This window comes from Gallus gallus, chromosome 6 (genome assembly GCF_016699485.2).
Source record: "Gallus gallus isolate bGalGal1 chromosome 6, bGalGal1.mat.broiler.GRCg7b, whole genome shotgun sequence".
Classification (NCBI taxonomy): domain Eukaryota; kingdom Metazoa; phylum Chordata; class Aves; order Galliformes; family Phasianidae; genus Gallus; species Gallus gallus.
This window is the reverse complement of record NC_052537.1, coordinates 16,546,765-16,569,278: the sequence shown is the minus strand read 5'-3', so window position 1 is coordinate 16,569,278 and position 22,514 is coordinate 16,546,765. Positions and strand designations below refer to the sequence as shown.

General features: G+C 42.1%; 1 protein-coding gene across 11 annotated transcripts in view; it reads right to left on the bottom strand.

The window, feature by feature from the left end:
• NDST2 (N-deacetylase and N-sulfotransferase 2) overlaps positions 1–22,514 on the bottom strand; it is a 128,247-nt gene that overhangs the window by 24,595 nt on the left and 81,138 nt on the right. For 2 of the 11 annotated variants that reach the window (XM_046943011.1, XM_046943013.1), the window contains one exon: positions 15,283–15,327. The exons of 8 other annotated variants lie outside the window; for them this stretch is intronic. The gene's annotated coding sequence lies outside the window, so the exon portion shown is untranslated. Of the gene's footprint in view, positions 1–3,227; positions 3,492–15,282; positions 15,328–22,514 lie in introns of those variants that run through there. One more of the 11 variants, XM_004942076.4, reaches the window with a different exon arrangement.

Genomic DNA, 22,514 nt, shown 5'->3' with positions numbered 1-22,514 from the left:
AGTGACTTCCTGGGACCTTGGAATATGAATGTCCTGAACTCAGCAGGCTGCTTCAAATTCCTGCCACCTCTCCTGTTCTGCAGCTCCTGATTTCCTTGGTTCTCAGCCCTGTCTACAAGGCCATCTCACTTCTCCTGGGAACTCATGTTCTTCCAAGGCTCCACAAACACTGCTCCATGAAGGCAGCATGCCTTGGGCATCACTGGAGCCAGGGGGCATGGTCCATCCCTACACTGCATAGCTAATCACTGCCAACTGGTTCAGATGCAGTTGGAGAAGAAACACCTCTTGAAACCTTCCTCACTGTCTCTCATACGCCACTCATGTGAAGGCTTCATGTTGTGAAGCTCTCTCACCTCCTGCGTTGTGTTTGTGACAACAGACTATTTCACCGTATGTTGTTATTTTTCCAGGATAAAATGCTCAGCAAAGCCAACCACACCAACCCATCGAAAACACAAACACCAGGGAAAGTAACTACACTGTCTCTTGGTTTAAAAATTATATTAAACCACTGTGTAGGTTTCTCTCTCTTACCAGAAATATGACCGCCTACAGCAACAACATGAGTGTGGATACCGGCATATTTTTGGGGAGCATCTGCTGCCCGTCTGAGCACAGCAGGAACACCCTGCAAACCACATGCTGCTCACCCAGTCGTGCTCACAATGTGTCGTCCATAGCAGTTCAAAACTTCTCTCACAATCTCTCTTACTTGTGCACCCACACTCCTGCAGACGTGCTCCGCCACATTCAGCCCTCCTAACCACCTACGTGGCTGGCACAGCTCTAACATCAGGAGGCACAAGAACAACAACAACAAAAGTACTAACAAAACAGTTCATCATCCCTACATTCCTCCCATTTTTAAGCCTGTTGTTATCATCTGATAAATAACATTAGAAGATTTTGCATGAGCTTAAGACAGACATAAAGGTTTTTATATCATAAGTGAGGGTTTTAACAACCAGCTCCACCAGAAAAGAAACCACTTGTGAGACAGATGCTTATTTTGTAATGTGTATTACTGAACAGAAAAAAAATCCTTCTGAGTCAGGGAAAAGATCAGCACACACAGATGAGGCCAGAAGTCCATTCTAAAGATTCCCACCAGGCTTTTTTTCCAAACTGCCGGTACAGCTTGAAGCAGAGATTGGAAAAAAAGAAAAGTGGATTTTATACAAAAATATATCACATTGATAATTTTGTAACAGTGAAAGAAAAATAGAGCGCCCTTCACACAAGCTTTATAATGATTATTAAGTATTATCCAAAACAACTTTGGTGCTATAAGCTCAGAAGAGCAGAGTCTGGCTCAGTGCACAACAAAACCCAGCCCCTGTGAGGAACCACAGACTGTAAATATAATGTATATTACACTCCACATTCTGCTGGAGAACCTGAGACAGCAAATCTTGTTGAAGGTCACACTGCAAGGCAGCAGATGAATCAAGATTAAAAAACCTCTGTTTTCCAGACTCCAACTGGATGGAATCTGCATGTCCAAATGGCCCTCTCTCATGACAGAGCTGGCTTTGGAAACCCAGCTCAGATAGTGACAACAAGCTGTGCTTGTTTCAAGGCAGACAACCAATCATCTTTCTGTTCTGCCTCTACATACTGTTAAATTCTTACTGGAAAAGGACAGGAGGAGGAAAAATTACCAGGGGAGGAATGACAAAAAAAATACACAAATGGAATTCAAATTGATTTTTTGTTGTTGTGCATTACCAAATTGATGACACATGACCCTCGGCACAGAATGCAGGATATAGCTCATAATTCCAGTTTGAGCATGGCAAGCAGTGTCCAGCATGGCAACTCAGTATCCCAAAACACACAGAACCTGTCAGAAGCTAACAGGGGAACAGCCTTTGGACCCCACAACAAGTCCTTCCCACCTCACTGCCTCTGTACCGAAGGCACTTATGTTACCTATATACCTGGCACTACAGCTCCCAGGACATGTTTTCATGGCAGAGGCAGTGGCAAAGAGAGGCAGAGCTCAGCAGAGCAGACACAGGTTAGAGAGAACCACATAATAAACACTGCATCTTTTAATGAGGTGAATTCTGTATAAGACACGACAAACAAACAGCTCCAGGCATATCAGCTGTGATGGAAAGTGGTCTTCATCTCATCCCGCACCATAAATCCATAGAAAACATTCCACTCTGAGCCCTACATTCTCAGTTTTGACTGAGAAGACTGAGAATTGCAAGTCAGCGTCTTCCCAAACAGCTCACATCCTTTTGGTTTTTTATCCCATTAGATGAAATAGAATAATTAGACTATTTGGGATTCTCTGATAGATCCACGATCTTCATGTGTTGGACAAAATGGAGTTTTTACAGGAGAAATTAATGTGAAGAGGGACTTAAAAACTCAGTAGTCTGTGTGTTACCTGCAGAAACTTCCACGCAAGTGCCTTCTGGTGGAACTGGTAATCTAAGCACCACTGCAACAGTAAGAACACAGAGTGTACAGATGTGTGCCAAAGCCTGGAGAAGTACTACATTACTTGTAAGATTCTAGCCCCAAAGTATCAACGTGGAGAACACCTCTCTGATTCACTCACTCACCTCTCCCACTTCATTTTTCGTGTTTTGCAAAGAGCTGTAGCTTCAAATTTCCTCATTATCAGTTTAAATATGAAAAGCACAAGACAGCTGGATTATTCTGTAGAATAAGGACGAAACTGGAGTTTTAAACTGGGCTACCACACCTGCAGTGCCCAACTGAGGGGCAAGAGGGAGAGGAAGCCCCTTTCTGGGCACTTGTGAATCACAGCAGTGTTTTGATAACAATGACTCCATTCAAGCCTGTAGTGAAGCTCCCAAACAAGCCCCCATTTGTTACATGGGTGAGCTCAAAAAATAAAAAAATAAAAAAAAATAAAAAAAGGGCCTGTATCAGATTGCTGCTCAAGAATCTGTCAGCTCTGATCTCTTTAACAAGGCTTCACAGCCAGAGGGCATGCCAGCTGGCACAGCATGCATTAAGCTCTTTGGGGACCACATTAGCTAGTTTAGGTTCAAAGAAAAGAAAAAAAGTTAAAAAAAAACCAACAAAAATACCTAGCAAAATTTATATTGAAAGGTAAGAGAGATGTCAGAAACCACTCACAACTCAAAGTACAAAGCTCTGAAAAATCTACACCAAAATAAACAAACAAACTACCACCCACCACACTGAAAATTAATCCCTCTCAAAGGAAAAGAAAATACCTGGCTTCTCTTTTGAGATCGAACTCCTTGGAATTCATCACCACAAAAACTTCAAGTTTAGAGGTAAGTTAAGGTTTGCTCCAAACTCTCTTTCTGCCAGCTTACCAGCACTGCCTGAGAGCAGACTGCAGGAGGAGGCAGTCTGAAAGCACAGCAAGGATGTACTATTTCGCTGGTGCAACGACGCGGGCTCAGTGAGCTCCCGTCCTACCAGGAAAGCATCACTAGATCAGAGAGCATCGGGTCCATCGTCAGCTACCTCACAAATCATCAGCATTAAGACAAATGCTTTATAAAACTTAGCAGCTCTGTTTCCTAGTGATATACAGTGTTGATGTGAAACATAAACCATTTTAAGAATTATCAGCTGTTAAACCACTTGGTAACTGATGTGATATGAAAGCAAGATAATAATCAGAATTGTGCGGTTTCAATATCTGATCTCCAGATATTTGCAGCACTTTGAATCATTGTGGGGACTGGTACAAAAACACAGTACTCATTCAAAACCAGAGACAAGAATATCTATATGTTTTCTGGGGGCTGCTGGTACACTCATGCCAAGGCACAAGGAAGATAGTGGATGTCCTATGACACCTTTATCGAGAACTTCTGTCATTCAAGTTCCTTCCTAGCTGAGTCACAGAATGTTTTACTATCCCCAAAACCAGTACAGTGAGTACATTTCCACAGCACTTTTATTTTTCAGAATATAACCCACCTTTCTGCACAGTGGCAGGACCTTGTCTTTATCCACAACAGCCCTAATTCAGAGGTCTTTCTTCTACGCTTCCTGAGAGACAGCTGTTGCTTTGGGCACCAAAGGGACTGCAGTAACTGAGTTACACAGTAATCAGAGAAGGAATTTGATCCATTTTCCAACCCATTCCATTTTAACGGTGTCATCATGACACAGAATTCCTCCCTTGCCTGTCTCCTCTTGGGACACCGCAACCTCTCCCTTGGCTGTAGTGATTACCCATATGTCAGGCCTGTAGGTACTGCTCAGCTCTCTTGTGAATCTGAAGAATCCAGTAAAGTCAGCAAAACACGGTGAGCCTTCAGAAAAAATGAGGGGTGGCTGTATTCCACATATTGGATTAAAAAAATACTATGGAAGTTACAGTCACGTTGTAATGTAATTGCCAATCAAGCTCATGTCTGGGCTCTGGACACGTGTTTCAGCTAGCACCCACTGCCAGCCAAATCCTGCAGTAAGACACTGCCCAAAGAATTCCAAACTCAGATCAAAGAGGCAAGAAACACCAGTGATGCCTACTCTGCTCCTACAGACACACTCTGAGCCTCCAGGCAATGCTGTGCTCTGCTTAGATGAGTCCCCATGCAGGGACAGGCCTCTTCTGGTACAGACCTGTGGTAAGGAGGAAAGCTGCCAGCTGGCCAGCTGTCAGACTGATAGAAGACCTGTGCAATGAAGCAGTAATTACTTTTTTCTTTTAATTACCCCCAGACAGGTGTGCAACTTCACACCTTCTGCAAGAGCAACAAAATGCAGATCTGAATAAATTAAAAAAGTAAACAAACAAACAAAAAAAAACCCAAACCCACAAAAAATCTCAGCCTTCAACAGTTGTTACCTACTTAACACAAATAGTATGCAGTTTGCCAGCTGCACACATTCACTGGAACTGAAAGGAAAGACTGGCACTGGAAGAGCTCGTGGAAGGCTGTGCTTTCCCCCAGCTGAGGGGATGTAACTGCTTTGCTCCTGCAATGCACCTGCTCACAGAGGAGAAAGGAGGCAATTTCCTCAGAGATAACCAAAAGAGCATCCCTAATTCTTTATTTCATACTCCACTGAAGCTCTAAGACCCAGCTATCAGCCTACCACAAAAATGTTACCATTTTAATGGGGACTCAGCTTTCTTTCTGTTTTCTGCCTCTTCTGACAATCAGCATCTATACAGTCCGTGCCCTTAGCCCTTTTCCCAAAACAGGCAATGATACGAGATGCCAGCCACTTGGCCGCTGGGGGATGGAGAGCTAGAGTTAGTGCAGGTTCAGAGCCTGCCACACAAGGAGTGCTTCCATCCCACCCCAGGGGAGGAATGAATATCTCAGTCACTCCAAATGGTGGGAACACACCATCTTCAGTCTTCTCTCACCTCAGTGATCAACGACTTTGCTCTATCATGGCAGAACATTTTCAATGCAATTGTGAGAACAGGAAATAAATGCAGTTCCTTCCGCATTAGATATGGATATGGATCTAATTTCCACTCCCTCATGTGCCCTGCTTATCACAATTCAGATACATGACCATGAGACTGGAAGCAAAATGCCTTCCCCGCTGTCTTCTCATCAGCAACTTAATCCAGTGAGGAAATATAGTCAAAGTGCAGCTAAAACATGACAACTCAGATTTAAAATGTCTTAATATAGAAACGTATATTATGAAAGTTCATTTGCATTATGAAAGTAGTCTAGCCATTCTTCCTTTCAACTTCCTAATACTCGAAAAAATTCACCTCAATTAGCAAGACACTGATCTACATTCAGTTGCTTCCTCCTGTCAGTTAACACATAGGAGCTAATCCTTTCCAGCCTGTTTTATCTAGTAAAGTATGGCAGTAGGGAACAACTACAACCGTTTTAATACCTTTATGCTGAAAGCTTGTCCAAATTAACACCAGAATGTTGTAAGTAAGCTCTACCAAAGCATAAAGCATTAGGAAAGGCTCTTGTACTTACCTGCTCTTGTGCATTTGCACCAAGATTCACGTGGGCAGAATTTGTTGGGTTTATAAGGAGGGCATGTTCCTGACTCTGTACAGCAGCTCCCTCCCTGCCTGCCTGTGAGCTGTACTTGAATTCAGGCCCTGACCTGAACTACATTACATGTATGCTCTGCCTTGCTGACCTGGGTTTGGGTGCACCTAGTACCTTATGGCATCACTGGACTCAAATGTTGAACCTGGTGTCACCAACCACCTCTAGTTGTCCTGTGCGCATACTGCAGGATTGCATCCTCGTTGCTGAGGATGCTGCCCATATCAGCTTCTTATCCTGCTTGGCTCCCATCTCCAATTCCCTGGAGCAGCAGCCAACACTTGCTGCTCCCCAGCAGTCACCTCAGGCCATTTCCAGCCTTGCACCAGCATCACAAGGCCCGGCCATTTGGCTGTGCACAAGCTTTCCCTCAATCACCCATGGCCTCAGGTCAATCTCCAAATTCTGTAGAAGAATGCAGCCAGTCTACAAGTCAGGTCACAGCCTCGATTCCCAAACCTTTCAATGGAAATTTGTGGCTGTACAGGGCGTAAATACCCTGTTAGATGTAACTATGCTTTGCTGCCTGCCTGTGGAACTACTTGACACATATTAGTTGCTCAGCAATACCAGTCTCCTGGCTCTCAGATAAGGCTTTAGGTGACTCCTACACAGAGCACCACAGTACCATGCTTAAGAATGCCAATATCTATGTCACTGCTCTGAAGCAACAATTTGGGGGCTGGCAAGAGTGTTGCTGAAACAGCTTTGCTGGAAGTTTAGCTGAGGTCAGGCAGTCATTAATATGTCTTCTAACTCATATATCAAGTCATGGAGCTTGAGAAGGAGGGAGGAGAGATATGTGACCCATTATCAGTCACAGCTAACAGATGCCCACAAAGATGAGTTGATCTATCCCAGGCCCTGAGGCAGATGCCACCCTGGAGAAGAGCTTGATGACAGGTTGTGAGTGGGGCCTGAACCTCTAAGGAGTTTCCACGTTCTGCACCTCCCCACAGCCATCCCATAGCAAGGGCTGAGGGGGTAGGATCTGCCTGCCCTCACCCAAAAGCAGGAAAGCAGGAGGAGGAGGATAGATTGAGACCCCAGATAAGGTGGGTCAGTGCCACTGCAGCCTACTGGAGCCCTTATGACCTTACAACTCCGCAGGAGCTTCATACACTTAGTTTGCAAGTGACAGGAGCAGAGAGTTTTGATAGAGAAACAGGGTGATAAAGAGTTGTGGCTATTGTTAGACTTCCCTGTTTTAATGTGGGTGGAATTATTTAATTTTCTCTCAAACCATCTGTGTTTGTAACTGTTACACAATCACAGAAACACAGGCAATGCACACTTATTTCCACACTCGCTATGACTTTTAAACAAGAGTTTAAATACCCCACTCACCATTCCCCCTTGTAGAAACCTTGCTTTTTAGACAATCACTATGGACAAAGAGAACTCATGATTTCAAAATACATGTGCCTCAAATGTATTAATTCATTTAAAACTGTCACTGTAATTACATGTCACTAGTTCTTTACCTTCCTCCCATTTTATAGACTTAATTGCTGGAGAGAGTGCTGCATTCTTACATTTTTAATTAGTCAACTGATTACGAGCAGAATTTCTTTCTGCTTTGAAGCTGCATCTTTAGAATACTCCTTCATGCAGAATAAGTCCAGGGCCTCATTAACATCCTAATTAACCGTACTGACAAATTCAGGAACAAAAGCTGCCATATTTGCAATCAAATGAACCCTTTGATAAAGCTGAAGTTTTGTCAGGAAAGCTCAAGAAATTTGAGCAAGATGTACATCTCAGTTAGAAAGAGCCGCTGAAGACAAAAGCATCTGGGTACAGAAAACTATTAGACGCCCAAATAGAGGTTTCAGAGACTAAATCAGCTGTGTTGGAGCCTTTTCCCCAAAATGTATAGATAGTAAAACTTCAAAAAAATTAACTAAGCTACTAAAATTCTGATTGACTTTTCACTGTTAAAAAGAAGACTATTTTTGTTTCAAATAAATTATTTTTTCCATTAAAAAATTCAGGTTCCAAGTCCAATTTTTTATTTGGAATATATAAAAGCTTACGCTTAACCTTTTGGGTCAGCCTAACTAACCTAATAACTAACCTAATAACTAACCTAATAACTAACCTAATCGAGTCAGTCTTGTATGGCACTTCGCAAGCTTGTTTAAGTACCCATAGGATAAACTTAGATATGGAAATATTAGCATTTCACACGTAACAGAAAGTCACGAGGTCAGATATTAACTGAAATGGGACTTAAGAAAAAAAAAGCACTCAAAACACCATTTATTATGAAATTTACTTTAAAATAACAGTAATATTTTCAGGTGTTGTGCTTTTTTTTTTTTTTTTTTTTTTTAATTTTTCCCTTTAATAAATCTTGGTTCAAAAAAGTGAATTGAAAACGTGAAATTCCAACAACTTTTTGTTTTAATTGATCAGATTGCCTTGCACTCAGTTGGACTGGAAAGAACAGAATTGCCAGAAAAATGAAATTACCTGCAGTAGAAAGATGAGAATTCTCTGCAGGCTGCATGGTGAGGTGCTCAGTGGAAAAGAGAACCCAATTCTCTTAGTCTAGCCTGATAGAAGGCATTCAGTCCAGAAAATGCACTGCAAAAAATCCAGTGACCTATTGCCATTGCATTTAACAACATAACTTATCAACATACAGTTATACCAATATGGAGGCTCCCTTTCTGCAAAAGTTTTTGCAGTAAGATTTGTTACACACAAACAATGACTTGGACGTGCTTTATAAGCAGTAAGAAGATGCATCTCCTTGCATGCCTACAAGAACCTGTCCATGCTGGGAAAGAAAGAGCCATCACTCCAAAATGACCACCAGCAGTGAAGCCGTGCTGTGACTGTCCTATTACTGAACACCAGATTTGCCAGTAGCCCTGTATTTTCTACCACCATTTCATGCAAATCGGCAAACACAGCTAAACTCTGCCCATACAAAGAGGCTAGCTGATGCCACGCGCTGTAATACAGACACTACTTTTCACAGTCTAGCAATTACCTTAAGATAAAGCACGGCTGCTCTTTAATAGCATATGGAAAACTGAACTATAAATTAGTGAAAGATTCTGCACTCAAATGGTAAGGAGAATTTATTAGTAATTATTGTATAACGACCTAATGTAAACAATGCACAAAAATAGTGGCAAATATACTCCTTATCCTGCAGTATGTCTTATTTCACAGTAAGAAACATTATCAAGAACAACAAATATGGGAAGGAAAGCACAGAGAGACAATTAGTCAGGTAAACAGCTTAGAAATTATTGCTGGAAGAAACAGGCTTGCAAGAGCAGAGAGAGAGAGAGGGAGGATTTGGCAGCAGAGCTGGGAGACTGTTCCAGGAATAGGAGGCAGCACACAACAAAATGCAAAGCTCAGAGTAGGAGGAAGAGATAAAGGGAGGAGTGTACAGAGAGTCAGAGGGGAATAGGAGAAAATGACAGCTCACACTGCTTAAGGGGGCAGAAACATAGCAGCTAAAGACAAATTTTGCCTCAAACATCAGGTCTAGTTTGCCTACTTTTAAAAAAACACTGGCTCTTTAATAATCAAAAGAAGCAGGGACTGAAAGACTGAACATCTACAAGGATGAGTTTGCAGCAGGAATACACTAGCGTGCTTACAGCTTATGTATTTAATGCTCATGGAAGAGGGCTTACAAAGTCTGCAAGTGTAAAGTTCACCATGTCTTGCAATATCCAGGCACACCAGAGCATTTCATCCATATCCTGACTAAAGCCACTGATGGTTTGGCTGTGAAAATGTACTATGCTTGCAGTACTGACTACATTTTACCTGTTTCTTCTGTTCAGAGAGAAGCGCTGGGGAAGAAAAGAAGTCAGAGACTGTATCAAGTAGGAAAGTTGCTCCCACTGTTCTTACGGTAATTTCTGTCCTATCAGCTGAGATCATTCCCCATACTGACACAAAAGCTGCATTAGCAAGGTGCACTACCTGGCACCTGAATTAAAGAACACTCACAATAAAACATGCTAAATGCTGAAATTCCTCATTTATATTGAAATCTGAAGTAGAGATGTGCTAGCTAAGCTCAGCGAGGTAACAGACACTTTATAGTTTTCAGATCACTTAACACTAAAATCTTATGCAGAGTTGTGATGGAAGAGAAACAATCACATTTAAAGCATTCAAGTAATTCAAACTTGACTTTGCAGCAACACTACAGCTAAATAATTCATGCTTTTTAGGAGCCCTGAATTAGATTAACACTGTACATACATAAAAAATTGTTTCTTCTTTTGCTACTGTGCCATGAAAAGGGAGAATAAAAGCAGCCTGGGATATCCTAACTGCATTTTCTTATCTCCTCTATTGTAGGCAAAACACAAGTATTAAATAATTTTTAGCTACAGCAACTTTGAAGAGCTGTAATTGTCCTACTAAAAAATTAAACCATGATAAGCATCTTTTGAAATTTTACACATTAATGTTAAAGTTAAATACGCAGATTAATTTTAGTTCTAATTATTTGGTCTACTTAAATCTAACATAATTAATTTGGTAGCTGGAATGTAAAAATTACAGCTTTTTGGAAGACATGCTCTCTTTTGGTACACAACAAAGAAATGAAGCCTCCATGTGAATTGCAAAATTGAGTCTGCATTATGGATCTGGGTTAGTGTTTCTGCAATATGGGAAGCTTTGACTTTATCCTCATTCTCCCACAAAGCACTACATGGCTTGCAGAACATCTGTGACTGGAAGCCTAATGGAAAGCTCATTCAAAGGACCTACTGACACCTTGATACTTGTAACAAGAATCTTGCCCTGGTGCTTTTATGCCGATTTCTGCACACAGACCTCTTTGCCTCCCTGCACTGTCCCAGCCTATTTATCTGACATGACCAAGCAGCAGCACGAGGCAGCAGCCTGCTGCTGGAGGCAATCCAGCCTTGCTGTGTTCCTGCTGGCCTGCCAGCTTTGGAGTCACTGCACAGGCGAATGTGCAAACTCACCTGTATCCTTTCTAGTCAGGAGAGGACATGCACATGTCCCCCTCCTCTTTGGCCACAGGAGGCTGCCAGACACACAAATGCGTTGGCCATTCCAGCTCCTGGAAATCCAGTGCTCGCTTTCAGCTTCTCATTTCCCCCCACTCAGCGGAGTGGCCCTTTGGTAGCAGCAGCAAACTCCATCCAAGCAGTACCCAGGTGTGCATAGGACTATTGTAGGCTACTACCATTCAGCTCCTCTCAGAGTTAAGAAAGGACAACTGTTTTCTAACTCATTCCTGGACACATACACTGAGGAGCCAACTGTGTCCTCTCATCCAGGCACGGACTCTCCAGGGCACTTAGAGAGGAATGCTTCACTTCTGAGCCAGAAGTGGGAGCTCCATGTTCAGGAGACCACAAACTGCCTGCCAGGTAAAAGTCAGTATCATTGTTGGCTTCCTTCTCTCCTAAGAACAGCTACAGAAGGGGTGGAAGGAAGAGGAGCATTATCACAAGAGACAAGACAGGGTGGCATACTGAAATCTTCAACTTCCTCTATACACATTGGTCCACAAGCATCAAACATGCTGAGATCATTTGTAGAAACAATGAGAACTCTTTATGTACCTTCTGGGAGACAGGTAAATATCATTTTTAGAGCAAGGAAATTTGAGAGGTGGACTGAGTTCAGTCCACTATTCCACTTCTAACTTGTGGTTCCACGCTGACCAAACCACATCTGTAAAATGAGAACCATGTTAAACAAAGACTGTGAGCAGTGGTGCCTCAACAGCACTTTGTGAACATATCAAAATGAATTCTTATCCTGATGCTACCCTGTAAAATAAACTTCAGAAAAAGGGATAAAGGTGGGATTGCCACCTGCTCTACTGTAAACATACCAGATAATGAGATTTGAGACAGACAGAAGGTGAAAAATCCTCTTGCAGTTCTCAATTAGAAGAATGACTTCAACTTTGCTTCGCTGGCTTACAGCACAGAAGTTGGTCCGTGAAAGGGGTGAAAATCATTTCCCCCTCCACTGTATTTGCCAAACTCATTCATTTCTTTTTTTTTATTGCTGCTGTTTGCGTCAAACAGGGGAATGGCGCTCGTTCAACAAGGGCCACCTCAGAGGTTAAACTACTGGCAGTGGCATTTAATTTATTGGGAAGGAGGATGACAGTGAATTTACTTTAGGTCAAATTGCTTATATGAAGAATCACCTTGGACTTTGCAAGTGCTAGGAATACAAACAAGAGGAGATATTTGAGTCCTCTATCTTTTAAGAGAGAGTTTTGCTTTCCTTCATGATCCTAAATACATCAATGCCAATCAACCAACTTCACATACAAATGGCAAAACCGATGCTATGAATGCTACCTACCACTTCAGAAGAGACTTCTCAAATCAACTCCCCCACTCCTTATATAAATCCAAAACAGTAGCTGTATATACATCAGTAGGAGACACCGGTGGTGTTATGTGCTCTCCCACACCCACCACACACCCTCTCCCTAGGAAACATTTGCCCATCACACAAATACATTCCACACTTGAATTTTCAGCATAAAAGTGCTTACTTTGAAATGAAACATGCAATATGGAGTGGCCACTAAGTATTGCAGAAAGGTGAACTTCTCCATTGTCTTTTTTGGTTCTTAAAAGGAGGGTGTCTGTATAACCTCAGCTCATACACAAGGCTATGAACAAGCAACATTATGCATCCTTTGTTGTACAATACCTACCTTTACAACATTTTGTTTGGAAGAATGCATCACACTGGATTAAAAGGTGCTTTCGAAAGGGTAAGCAACAAAAATCCCTTCAAGGAATATTTTGCATTAAAGATGGCTTCAAATTCATAGTGAAAGACTCTGGGACCAGCCATATTCTGAGAACAATGTGTGCTTGCTCTCTGCCAGTCTTTGTGCCTGGCTTGCTGGCTCTATAGGGAGTTGGTTATTGCCCCAAGGGAGTATTAGATAATAAAGAGCTCAGAGTTTGTCTTTCGCTTCATGCCTGGGCTCATCCTAATGTGCATAAGTAGGCTTAGTTTGCAGACTGTCTTTCTCTACCTCTTGCCCCTCCTGTTTTCCAGCAACCCAGAAACGTTTTTTTATAAATGAGCACTACCAACTGCCTCTTTTGAAACACACTTATTGAATCCACCACCTTATTTAGAGCAATCCAGAAGACTAAAATGAGGCTCCTAGCTCTCAAACACATCAAAGTGCTTTCACTGCACCGAGTGACTCCACCATGAAGCACCACAAAACTGGCATTCCACAGAGCAGTAACTGCTCAAGTACCTGATCCAGTCCAGCAGCACTATGCTACAGGTGGCACATCATCCTGATAGAAGGAAACTCTGGGACTGATGTGTGGAATTATGTGTGTCAAGAGAAACACAGCTTCATACTGAAGTGCTAATACAAGGCAGAATGGGAGATTGTGCAATCAGACCTTAATCGTGGTTTCAGGCAAATGGCTGCATCCACTCATGAAACGCCACAGCATTTTACTAAGCATATAAAATGGTTGTTTTAGGATGGAGGACAGCAGTAGGCTTAATAACGTTTCATTATACTTCATCTAAGATGAACAGACTCAATATAGAACTTCTGGATGGTTTAAAGCAACGGAGAACATTTTTATGAAAAGATCATTCATAGCCATTTCTTTCAAACCATCAAAGCAGAAGAGCCATATAGGAGGCTGCCCCTCAATTCCAGTAGTGAAGTAAGACCCAAGTTTCCTGGAGTTATCAGCACATGAATTGTGACAGGTTACTTCAGTTCTTCATTATTTGAACCTATCTGTCAACTTACACCATTTAATTATCTTTTTGAGATTCTTGAATGTAATAGCACGTAGAAAGGCCAAAGTCTTAAAATAAATATGATAACAGGGAAAAAATTCCATTGCAAACCCAAAGTACATCACATCACTTAAGCAGAGAACACCAGCCTTCCTTGTCACTTACGCACTGAAGCTGGGAAGGGAAGATGGAGGGCTGAGAAGGGAAATGGAAATAATGTCTCCTCTCTACATAGTTGCATCATAGAGAAAAGGTTGTAGACTGCAGGTGCTGCATTTAGATAGTTACTTACAAAGCAGCCTAATCATCTGACTGCATTCACTACAGTAAGAGGGAAAAAAAAAAACAAACCCTAAGACTTTGAAAAGAGCTTCTGTGAGAAGTTTCTGGTCTGTGCTCCAGGCCATGCTCTTACACTCTACATCTGCAGTCTTTGGCCATACTGCAGGAGCACCAATATCATCAGAGTGAACTTGACTGGTTAACTGAAGAACAGCACTTAACGGCTCATATTCTGTTTAGAGTGCCCTGACCATGATAAGGTTAGGAGGTCTTCATCCTTAAGCTTGAAGATCAATAAATTTCTTAATGACCAGAACATCTTCAGTGTTCCAAGTCAATCATTTCCCAGGGAATTAAAAAATGAAAATCAAACACACTGTAACAAAATGATTTTCTTTTACCAGCTCTTGGTGAAAGAAAAAAGAACATTTACAAAATTTTCTACTTCTAATCTTTCAAGTTGCTAAACATTACCTTAGCAAAACCAGCTTTGCTCTTGATATGCAAATGAGAATCTAGATTGCTGCATGACAAACCACTAGGAAACGTGGCTGCATTAGTCCTCAGGGTGCATATGAAACATCATCTGATTTTTAAAATATTCTGTCTGTAATGGCTCCAATCTTTACAAAGATTTCATCAGTTACCAATATTGCTGATATCTGTTCACCTTTTAGTCAGGTATCCAAGACTGACTTAGAAGGGTCAACAGAGTATCTACCTTTAACAGAGAGTAAGCAGTAGCTTAGGCAAAGAAATGGAGTTATATCCAGATTCCTTATACTATTCCCATGCATTTGAGCAACCAGCTTCTTACAGACCACATTTTAGTATCTGAATTTAACCCATTAGAAAGGGCTAAACACCCTATCAGGGGAGGGAAAGAGGGGGCAGAGGGAAGAGGAGGAGGAGGACAAGGGACTAACATGGAGCTTAACGATCAAGGAATGTAGCAAGCACAGCAGTGCAAGATACAAGCCCTGCCAACTCCACTTAGTGCACTGCCTAGCACAATCACTGATGAACAGAACAGTTCCTCCATCCTCCTTTGAAAGCACGTTCCTTGCAGATGACAACTAGTTAAACATACAGTCAAATAGCAAAGCATGAATGCAAACAATGTTTTCTGGCAAACAATGTTTGCAGTCTAGGTAATAATTAAATAAGAAATAACACAGATTAACACAAATATTCAAATTCCTACCTTTAAAGGCGATGCCCACAAGTGAAGTTCTCATTCAAAAGGGGTCTGGCAGTCAGCAAGGAAAGACATGAAGCAAAAGAGAAAGCAAGGAGAGTGGAAAGCCTGAGAGCTGCTCTTCACAAAAATGATAAATGAACTAAGCTGGCCTTTCCCAAGGAGGGCAGCCGGGCTGCACAGTTGGTGGATGCCTGAACCATTATCAGTAGCAGTGCCCGCATTCCCTTCACTCAGTGTTCCCAAATCATTCTGTGAACCTAAGGATGCTGAATTTTAAGTACACACAAACGGAAAAATGCAAATACATTCACATTTAAGAAGAGCAGATCCATGCTGAGCTTAACACAGAACATTAAGCCCTAGTTGGTATTTCATACTGCAGCTACAGGTGGGTAGTGGGCAAAGCACAGTCTCACATAAACAGCTCAAATGCACAGCTGCTTTCTCCCCATAAACTATCTTGCCTTGCAGCTTCTCTCTGGAAAGCTTCCACATCACTCCCTGAAATCCCAGGAACAATGAAGGGAATGTAAGAGAAGCACGGTAAGCACGGTCCTGGATTCAGATTATTATGGCACACGGCAGATTCAAGATGCTCCTTCAGGGTGGGAATACAGCTCTGTTCCTTCCTCTGAACACGCTGTGCATCTCATCGCAGTGGGGCGTTGAACTCCATTTGCACAGCAGACAATGGGATCTGGCAGCAGTTCAAAGGCATCTCAAGCAAAGTGACTGAACACGCTCACTGCCGCTGGGGCAGAGCGGGATGCAGGGTGCCCGCTTTCCTTCCCTCCACTAGACTGCAAGGGCAGGTGCTGCACCGGTGGCAGCCAGCTCTCCTTTTGTTCCAGCGGCAAGAGGATCAAGGGGGAAAGCAAGAAGGTGCTGCTACAGAGCACGGCAGCACCGAGACCCACACCAATAAGGTAGAGGGATGAAGGGCGGGGGGAAGAGGAGGGAGAGGGGGAGAGAAGCGGGTGGGAGAGGGAGGGTGAGCAGAGGAGAGGGGAGGAAGGCAGCCCACACAGCCAGCAGTGCCTGGCACCCTGACAGCACGCTGCCGGAGTTTGTCTTCTGAAGCTGTCATAGCTTTATAGATGCCTTCAGACTGACAAGCTGACGGGGGAAACTACACTCTGCAAATGCATTCAGCAGCAGTAAATTGCTTCTCTTGCCCTAATGTGGCTCACAGTTTCACTCGGGGAACTGATCTCATTATCAGGAAAAAAAAAAAAAGAAACCAAATGCACAGGAGCTAAGTATGCTCAGACACTATTATTGGAATTTGAGACGGGAATAAATCTGCGAATGGACACAGAAAAATCACCTGCTCCAGCACCACTAATAAAAAATTAACACATTTAAAGAACAAATACATAAATCTGAGGGTACACTCTGTCCCTGTGGTGGTGGAGGTGAACTCTCTTTAAACCCCTAAAAGGGTGCCAGAAGAAGGGTTCTGTATTTTAAAACGCAGCAGGCAATGGTGCGTGGTGGAGTGGGGATGCATGCCGGGTCTGCTGGAGGAAGCGCGGCGCTTCTGGCCACACCACTGTGCTCTGCTCTCTGAAGACACAAAGCCGGAGGGAGGCTCAAAGCTGTATCCTCTCCCAGGCAGGGTTTGGGAGAAGAGGGTTTTCAGCCAGGACGACATACTAGCACACATCTCTAGAGGAGTTATTTTAACAGGAGCTGACAGCACGCAGTGAACGCTCCTGTAACAAGACACTGCAAACTTAGTGCAATGGAGTGTTACAGGGTATTAGGGAGCGCTGGAAGAGGCTTGAATCTGATCGATTCAGTTGCTACTTCTATTATAAAGCAAACAAAGCACCTCCGTAAAATTTTCTCCCGACACTACCAAGATAAAAACAACAATCAGAAACAAGGGTCACTTATTGAGCTCTCACATTTTACCTCCTATGCTTTCACCTGTTTTAGCAAGATGTCTACCTTCTCCCAGTTAAACTGACCAGGTAGCCACAGCATACGCTGTCTCAAAGATATTTATTTTCTACTGTCTCATTGCTCTAGCAGAACAAGAACAAGCCTTAACCTTCAGCCTAAGAGCTAACGTGGTTTAAATTGTTTATTATAAATCAGGTGATTTTCCTTTTGAATTAACAATAAAACTAACTCAGAATGGCCATACTATTATGCATTCCTTCTGTTCTGTAATGGCACAATGATTTGCTCAATGTTGTTTCATCCCAGAAGTTATATTACAAAAACACAGCAAATTATTTATTCATTTAATATGGAAACTGAAAAAAAAATCATTAAACTCTTTCAGAAGGAAAAGCACACAGACATTAGGCTATTTATTTTTAAGTGGTGAATAAATGCCAAGGTGTTGAGAGACACAGACTACACACAATGAACTAGTGCTGCTGTCCTAATTAACTAGCAAAAATTAAATGGATGCTGAGTACCTTTTAAAGATGTAGGTTCCACTTGTAACAGAAGAGACATCTCTCTATTATGCTGCATTGTAGAAAAACTTCTCACAGACATGTCAGGATAAAATGCAGCACCACAAGTCTCTTTATTTTGTGAACTGCAGATGGATGATGCTGACAAATATTTTCAATTATACATAACCCCAAATAATTTAATACTGCCATCTATGCCAGTAAACGTATTGTTTCCATTCAAGCTGCAGTACACAAGAAGCAGATGTTGGACACCTTTCAGTATGCCACTGATCACAAAGATGGCACAAAATACTGACTCCACACAGCACAGGACAAGTTTTTAAAGTAACTAAGACTCTCGTGAACAGTTTGCACCAAACATTTAACAAATGTTCTTCCATTCTCTCGTATTTTCCAGGTTTTTTTGGACACTTGCAGGTAGTCCTCTCAAATTTATTCACTTGGAAAACATTTGAGAGAAGAATTACTGCTGCTGCATGTACATGACGACAATCTTTGCTCATTGTCTGAAGTAAAAACTTCTGCACTTCTCTCAAAGGCTAGCTCTCCTCTCCTCCATCCTCCCTCCACAAAACTCCCTCAGGTTCCCACTCTCCCCAGCTTTGAGACCCATTCCATACTGTCCTACAGATCAATGGCCAAGAAAAAATAAGCTCAGTGGCTTCCCTACTGCTGAGCATCACTTGCAGGCAAGCACACCAACTGCATCCTCACACTAGTAGGCAGTACTAATGAGATTTCAGTGGTATTTTCCTGAACAGTCGGCCCTAACTACCCAGGCAGGAAGCAAGCTCAGCATCGCTTCATGGCAGCTCCCTTCTAAGAACCACAGAAATACAGCTGAAAACACTCTATGTTGCTAGCTGTTTAAAAAGACAGCTCATACTGCTACATGTTCTAAGTACAACCCTACCCCTTCCCAGACAACTTCCACTGTCATGAGGATGAGGATAACCACGTAGGTCTCTCTGTAACCTCCCCTGAGCAGGCTGTGATACACATCAAGGCCTCTCTGACACCATTATGCGATCTTTGCCTTCACTAATCAATGTATTTTAATAATTGCACTGAGAGCTGAGGCACAGCTGCAGAATTATGTAACATCAGAGCAGCGGTTTTCCACTGAGGAAAGGTTACCAAAAACAAGGCCAATCATCAGTAGCTTTAATTCACTGTTCATGTAAAAAAAAAGTCAATATCTTTGACTTTCTTTTTTTCTTTTCTTTTCTTTTTTAGATCTGTGAATTAGAACAGTTTTAAGAGTAGATTTTATTAGGGCAATACTCAGGAAAATGAAAGTAAATTCAAAACGTCTAGTCATGACTCAGATAAAAGCCTGTCTTCTTTCACTAGCTGAAATCATGTGCCCACTGCAGCATTTCTGAAACAGCCCATTTATTTCCTTTATTTCTACTATTCATAATCTGCAAAACTCAGCTTAAATCCACAAGAAATTACTAGGAGAAAGGGGGGGGGTCTTTTAGAGTCTATACCTAAACTAAGAACGATGGTAGTTAAAAATATCAACAGGATTTACATCATTTCTCCTGATAAAGATCATGCTGTGTAACGGCATAATTTCCAGAACGTTGGGTACATCCAACCCTCCTCATACTGTGTTTTCTATCAGTAGCTTAAAAGGGTGTATGGTATCAAGGTAATTATGTTTGAAGCAGTCTTAGTGTGTTAATAACCCGATCTTGAAAATTTAAATAAAAAAAGAGCAAAATCCCACTGTCCAAGCAAATCTCCAAGCAGACCTATCTTATTACCTGGCTTCACACCCAGGAAGCGGATATCTGTCATCTGCTGGGTTATGCTACAAGGTATTCACCCGGACCTGTAAGACGACTTTACACAGATAGGTGAAACAGATTTTTGATGCCCTGCCTTGTCAGATAGACATATGCTTTCCTGTTACAAGGCTTTCACCATACCTCAGGTTTAGGATGCAATATACTCTGTTTGCACTGGAGAAACAGGGAGAGCATAAATGGTTCTGGAACTTCTCCATCCTACCTCTGGATGGAGGATGGAGGACAAGAGAGCCAGCCTTTGAGAGAAGCGCAGAAGTTTTTGCTTCAGACAGTGAACAAGATATGTCTGTTAAATTATTTTACAATCTTGGAAAAGTTTTCTTGAATAATCCTATATCTTTATCTGTAAGCCACCACAGGATGATAACACTGGACAATTCTTGACCTCCAGACATAAACATGTAACAAATCTAGCAGAGTTTATAGTATGCGCCAAACAAGAATTTCTCACCCAGTTCTCACCCAGTTTCAAACACACATCAGTATCTACTGTGCACAGATCCTGTCCCCCATTCTTTGCTCACTGTTGTACTGATTCATCTTGTTTCACTATAGGTAGAGACAACACACTGAATATGCACTAACCAGTCCCATAAATCTTCAAACTCTTGCTGGAGACAGAAAAGATCAAGGATGTTTGTGTATAAATTTCTCCAGAAAAATACTAACACAGGAAAAATCCCCTCTTCACTACTCTTCTGGTCACAGGTAAAGCTGAAGGCCAGTTTAATACCTGTGTCAGTGCCTTCATGATAAATCGATTTGAAAACTGGTATAGAAGACTGAAAGAGTTTACTTCTTCCCAGATTCTCCCTGAGGTTCAAAAGTGGAAGTCTGTACAAGACAAGTTTGCCTCTCTTTCAGCTCCTGGATAAATTTAACCAAGGGCTTATGTTTCTGCTAACAATGGGGGATGATGGCACATAGAACAAGCAATTTTTTCTTGTCTAATCTGTTGCACTGAGAAGTTGGAGGTGTCAGGGCACTGAGAGCATCACCAGCATTCAGAAGCACAGATCAGTCCCAGGTAGGATCTGCATCCACCCTTGTGCTTATGGTCCAGAAGCCCCATGCAAGTTTGGGCCTAAGCCTCTGTTCTTTGCCTGAGCTTTGTTGTAGATACACCTGTCTGCAGCCCTGTCTCCAGCCCCATCTCTTGGGTGGACCTCAGACTTACACTGTCGGTGGTTTGCCTCCTGGGAAAACCCCTTGTTTAGACACTGTCGCTTGTAGCCAGTCCTATCTTTGGCCCTGTCTCCTGCTTGGACTCTGGGCCCACACTGTACCCTTGTCTCCATCTGCCCTTGGATGGAGGCTGTGCCTAGCCATGTGCTCACCTGGCCTGAGTCTGTCAATGGACCCAGCTCTGCCTGCCATGTTGCATCCCACTGGTGAGGGCACTGCCTGCAGTGGAGCCATCTTTGCCTCCTGGCTCTTGCTATGCCTTGACAAGTGGCTGGTACAACAGTGGTTGCAGGAATAGATTTAAAAATCAATGGAAACAATATTCATCTCTTCTGACAAGTAACTGGACGGGTCTTTTCTGGGAAGCCCTCCAAGTTGTCCATAATCACAACCTAAGTTGATTTCCAAGCCTTGGCAGTTTGGTGAATGCCTTAGCTCAGTAATGGATCAATGGTTTTAATACCAGAACCAGAAAATATAATCTGAGAAACAAATACAGTTTTGTATTATAAAATGACATGAATAATGACTTTGGTTTCATTTAATGGAAGAAAGTCAAAGAAAAGAAGATCATCCATTTACAGGAAAGAACTTAAAGGTAACATGTTACTTTTCCTCCCCATGTTAAAGTAGAACAAAAGCTCCTGATTTATTGAACACAGCAATCCCTAGCCATAACATCATCTTCATTTAAAATACATGGTGGAAATGGCTGGAGTTAAGCCATTAGATCGACAAATAGATGGCACATTTAGAAGACAGTAAGTGAACCCACCAGAGCACCCTACGTCATGTCCTTCTTCTTTGTAATTAATTTCTTGCCTTTGTTCAGCTGTGTTCACAATTTTTCATCTCCCAAAAGATCTCCAAAGACCTCTTGGAGGTAAGGGATATTAATATGGAGGAAAAAATAATGAGGTTAGTAGGTGTTGCTATGCAGGTTGCTAGCCTTATATATTCTTTAAGCAGGCACTTAGAAGTTCCTACAATTTGAGACAGTTCTATTTATTCTTTTTTTTTATTCATCTTTAATACTCAGCAGGCTCATCTTTAAAAAAATGTATAGATAGTAACTGGCAAAAATCCATCACTCTAACCTGCCAGGTCTCTGAAACTTCAGTCCAATAAACCAATTAAAATATTTAAGATCTGATTCTGTCTAAGCACTAGAATTCATCTCTTGCATAAATGTGGCATGATGTCATGATGACACATCATCTTACACTAAGTATATCAGCCTATTTCTGGCCATATTTCAATGACAGAACATAATTGACAAGATTAGATCAATTGTACGGGTTTCAGAGGAACGGGTTACCTGTTCCAGACAAGGAGATGAAGAACTGGTGACTGCAAAGAAATACCTAGCAGACAAGTCCTTAACAGATCCAACCGATAGGACAAAACAGGCTTAGTTAAGAAAGGTAAAAAGATGAAGAGTAATGGAAGGGAAAGAAGTAATTTGTCCATCTGCTTCATCTATGACAATAAAGAAAGATCTCACACGAAACAGGATCATAGAATTTTAGGAATCATAGAATCATAGAATTACTCAGGTTGGAAAGGACCTCAAAGATCATCAAGTCCAACCGCAGCCTAACCATGGTACCCTAACTCTAACAACCCTCTGCTAAATCATATCTCTGAGCACCACATCCAAACGGCTCTTAAACACATCCAGGGATGGTGACTCAACCACCTCCCTGCGGAGCCTATTCCAGTGCTTAACCACACCTTCCGTAAAAAAGTGTTTCCTAACGTCCAATCTAAACTTGCCTTGGTGCAACTTGAGGCCATT